The sequence below is a fragment of the Idiotropiscis lumnitzeri genome, chromosome 13 (genome assembly GCF_059441095.1).
Source record: "Idiotropiscis lumnitzeri isolate Australia: NSW breed Sydney's pygmy pipehorse chromosome 13, RoL_Ilum_1.0, whole genome shotgun sequence".
NCBI classification, from domain to species: Eukaryota; Metazoa; Chordata; class Actinopteri; order Syngnathiformes; family Syngnathidae; genus Idiotropiscis; species Idiotropiscis lumnitzeri.
Genome location: NC_142403.1, coordinates 1,292,524 through 1,297,523, shown reverse-complemented (window position 1 = coordinate 1,297,523; position 5,000 = coordinate 1,292,524). Strand labels below are relative to the sequence as shown.

Below are 5,000 nucleotides of genomic sequence, written 5' to 3'. Positions count from 1 at the left end.
AGAGAGAGAGAGTGAAATTCATGTTTTCACAAAAAAAAAAGTAATTATTATTAAAACTTATTATTTTTTTATTCCCCAGCCATTATTTTTGTATTTATTCAATTACTTCTTTTTGTATTTATTGAATTACTTTGACTTTTACCTGCTGGTACGCCGTCCGGTGTGCCCTGTGAAATGAAAGGTGGCATTCTTCATTTATTTATTTATTCATTCATAACTGACAGCCTCGCGCTCCGCTTATGCCCGGGCGGAAGGTGTTCCTCTTCGGCTTAACTACCACGCACGCCGGCCGGTCTCCTCCGGAGCTCTCGCACGGTCCCGAACGGAGCGGAATGTCGCCCCGCTAGTGCCCGGGCGGAAGTTGTTCCTCTTCGGCTTAACTGCCACGCACGCTGGCCGGAGCTCTGGTACGGTCCGAACCGCGAGAAACGTCGCCCCAAATTGTGCCCGGGGGAACGTGCTCTTCTTCGTCCATTCTCCTCTTCGCCCACGCTCTTCTTTGGCGCACGCCGGCCGTCTAACCGCTCCAGCGCCCCGTCGTGCAGCTCGGCGAAACTACAATGCCCCCGAATATTTTTTAGACCAGCGAAGTACTGAACCCGCGAAAGGTTCACTATATATGTTTATATATGTGTGTATATATGTGTATATATATGTGTGTATATATATATATGTGTGTGTATATATATATGTGTATATGTATATGTATATGTATGTATATATGTGTATATATATGTGTGTGTATATATATATTTATATATATGTATATGTGTATATGTGTGTGTATATATATATATATGTTTGTGTGTGTGTATATATATGTGTGTGTATATATGTGTGTATATATATATGTATATATATGTGTGTATATATGTGTATATATGTGTGTATATATATATATATGTGTGTGTATATATATATATGTATTTATATATATGTATATGTGTGTGTGTGTGTGTATGTATATGTGTATATGTATATATATGTATACTGTAATACCTCGCTACTTCGCGGTTTCAGTGCTTCGCGGGTCTAAAAAAATATTCAAAAATTAAAAATATCAAAAAATATTAAATATATTATCTATAGCCGCTACACCGCCTCCTGTATCCCTTACGCCACCTCCTATAGCCACTACGCCGCCTCCTGCAGCTTCTCCTGCATCGTCTGTGTCAAGCTCGCTTGTAGCGATGTGAAGGAGGAGGACCCAAAATGCACGGAAGCCAGGCAAGGGTAACATAAAAGGAATTAAATGAGGGAACTTAAGAGGGCAAACCAGGTGCTGGGAGAAAACAAACTGACGTGACAAAGTGCAAAATAACGAAGAGGAACTAAACGTGACTAAACAGAACAAAATGACGAGGAAAACAGGGACAGTGACAAATACCTTATGCACGAGAACGATATCAGGACTCGGCCATGACAGTCAGGGAAAGGAAGCAGAGGGAGCAATGTTCCGACGCCAAGCAGTCGGTCCTGAGCGCTTGAGTAGTCCTGGTAATTATGAAGTCAATGTGAAACAGCTGCGTGACTGACGAGGAACCAGTGTGTGGCTGGTGGGCGCGTCTCTCCAGCCATGATGACACGGGACAGGAACGAGCGCTGGAGGAAACGCCCCCACTCAGCTGGGACAACAAAACAAAGACATGGCATGACCGAAACGGAACGTGACAAAAACAAACAAAGACCTGACATGACCGACACGGGTCATGACAGTCTGCGGCATCATCCGAGGTGCAGTAAAGCTCTTCATGCCCCTGTGCAGTCATTCATCGTTATTACCTCATCGTACTGCACAGGTCTTTTCATCAACTACGCTTAGAAGAACTTATTGTAAGAGGTCAGTTAAATGTTGTTTTTGTTAAGCTCGCGGGTAGGCGAGGTAGCGGGAAGGGACCCAAAGATGCGGGGAAGCCAAGGCACGGGTAACTTGAAGGGAGTTTAATTAACGACAAAACAGGAAGGCAAACGAGGGAACTGGACAAACACAAACGTGGCGGGGTGCAAAAATAACAGGAGGTGAACAGAACGTGACTAGACCGAAAAGTGACGGGGAGCAAGGACAGTGACAAGTTACAAATGAACATGAACGTGAGCGAGATGAACGAGCAATCGGGGCAAACGCGTATAGAGGGTGTAGCGGGAGCAATGCATTGACGCCAAGCAGTCGGCACGGGGTGTTTAAATAGTCCGGTAATTAACAGTACAAATGAGAGTCAGCTGGGAGGCTAACGGGGAACCGGTGTGTGCGTCTCATCAGCCGGGCGAGACAGGGCGGGAACGAGCGCTGGCGGAAAATGGCCCCACTCAGCTGAGAAAACAACAACACGAAAGCATGGCATGGGACGTGACAATAATACTAATCAACAACCCTGACATGACCGACACGGGTCATGACAGTTTTATTGTTTGATTGTTTAACACGAATCTCTCTCTCTCTCTACACCCATTTTCTATATGGTATGGTACAATTTTATTCATGTCCAGGTATTACTGTAATCTTAAACCCCCAGAAATAGAAATTATAAATGTTAATTTGTTGCGCAAAACGACGGACTAATTATGTGAGCTAATTGTAGTGTTTGCTTGTTTTTGAAAGCTGATAACGATAATTGGTTGTTCGTAAGTAAATTGTTCGGTAGAACAGTGTTCTAGACCCTCAATATTTATTGTAAACAGACAACATATTTTACAGTTTTTTTTTGTTATAACATGAATGTCACTCTTTCTCTCAACCCGTATATATATATATATATATATATATATATATATATATATATATATATATATATATATATATATATATATATATATATATATATATATATATATATATATATATATATTTTTTTTTTATTTTTTTTTTTTTAAGCATTTTTGAAGGTGCGCCGCTACTTCGCGGATTTTCAGTTTTCGCGGGTGGTCCCGGCCCCCATTAACCGCGATAACCGGGGTATTACAGTATATGTATATATATGTGTATATATATGTGTATATATTTATATATATGTGTATATATTTATATATATGTGTATATATTTATATATATGTGTATATATTTATATATATATGTGTATACATGTGTATATGTGTATATATATGTGTATGTATATATATATATATATATATACAGTGAAACCCCGCTACTTCGCGGTTCACCTTTCGCGGGTTCAGTGCTTCGCGGGTCTAAAAAATATTCAAAAATTAAAAACTTTTTTGCCCGTGCACGATCGGGGCTCTCCATTCGCTCCGCTCCGCGGGGGCATTGTAGTTTCCCCGAGCGGCACGACGGGGCGCTGGAGCGGTTAGACGGCCGGCGTGCGCCGAAGAAGAGCGTGGGCGAAGAGGAGAGTGGACGAAGAAGAGCAAGTTCCCCCGGGCACGGGCGGTGCCAAGCGGCCCCTAAGTTTAACCGAATGGAAGCTCCGGAGGAGGAGGGCGGGCGTGCGTCACAGTTAAGCCGAATAGGAGCACCTTCCGCCCGGGCACGAGTGGGGCGACATTTCGCTCCGTTCGGGACCGTACGAGAGCTCCGGAGGAGGCCGGCCGGCGTGTGTGGCAATTACGCCGAAGAGGAGCACCTTCCCCGGGCACGGGCGGTGTCAAGCGGCCCCTAAGTTTAACCGAATGGAAGCTCCGGAGGAGAAGGGCATGCTCGCGTCACAGTAAGCTGAAGAGGAGCACCTTCCCCGGGCACGGGCGGTTCCAAGCGGCCCCTAAGTTTAACCGAATGGAAGCTCCGGAGGAGGAGGGCATGCTCGCGTCACAGTAAGCCGAAGAGGAACACCTTCCCCGGGCACGGGCGTTTCCAAGCGGCCCCTTAGTTTAACCGAATGGAAGCTCCGGGGGAGGAGGGCGGGCGTGTGTCACAGTTAAGCCGAATAGGAGCACCTTCCCCGGGCAGGGGCGGGGCGAAATGAAACCGAGTTTAGAATTAGAATTAGAATTAGAAATCCCTTTATTGTCATTGTACTCAAGTGTGCAACGAGATGAGAGGGCTCCCCTCTCCAGTGCATTACAACAATAATACAGACAAATATATAAATTAGATAAATAAATAAGAGAGTTCAATGGAATTTAGTACTGAATAGGGTATATAAAAACACATCACGATGCTGTTCTGCAAGGTAAGGGTGTTCTCGTGTGTGTGTGAGAGTTCAGAATGGAGATGGCTCTCGGGAAGAAGCTGTTTCTCAGTCTATTGGTCCTCGATTTGATGCATCTGTAGCGCCTGCCAGAGGGCAACAGGTCGAACAGGTGTGAGTTTGGGTGGGTATTGTCTTTGACGATGTTGAGAGCCCTTCTGAGGCACCGGGCGGTGTAGATGTCCGACAGTGAGGGGAGAGGTCAGCCAATAATCCTTTGCGCTGTTTTGACTGTCCTCTGGAGCCTCACTCTGTCCGCCTCAGTGCAGCCGCTGTACCAGGTGGAGACACAGTACGTCAGCAGGCTCTCGATGGACGAGTGGTAGAAGGCTAGCAGCAGCTTCCTGTCCAGGTTGAATTTCCTGAGGACTCTCAGGAAGTGCAGACGCTGGTGGACCTTCTTTACCACTGCTGTGGTGTTGTGAGTCCAAGAAAGGTCGTCGGAGATCTGTACTCCCAGGAACTTGAACGTGTGGACCCTCTCCACACACACGCCTTCGATGCAGAGGGGGGGCGGCACCGTCTTGTTCCTCCTGAAGTCGACGACAATCTCCTTTGTTTTTGCAGTGTTAAGGTGCAGTCTGTTGTCCTTGCACCAAGCTGTCAGTCTCTTTACCTCCTCTCTGTAGGCTGTCTCGTCACCTTCCGAGATCAGACCGACCACTGTCGTGTCGTCAGCAAACTTGACGATGGTGTTGTTGCCGTGGGCCGGGCTGCAGTCGTAGGGGTAGAGGGCGTACAGGAGAGGGCTCAGCACGCATACTTGAGGGGAACCGGTGCTCAGCATGCGGGTGGAGGACGTGTAGGGGCCGAGCAACACAGTCTGGGGTCTGTTGGTCAGAAAGTTCTTAATCC

The 5,000-nt window shown here is 46.1% G+C and overlaps 1 protein-coding gene across 8 annotated transcripts in view; it reads left to right on the top strand.

Moving 5' to 3' along the window:
* The window catches only part of orc1 (origin recognition complex, subunit 1), a 130,289-nt gene that overhangs the window by 39,766 nt on the left and 85,523 nt on the right, over nt 1–5,000 (top strand). The window lies entirely within an intron of this gene.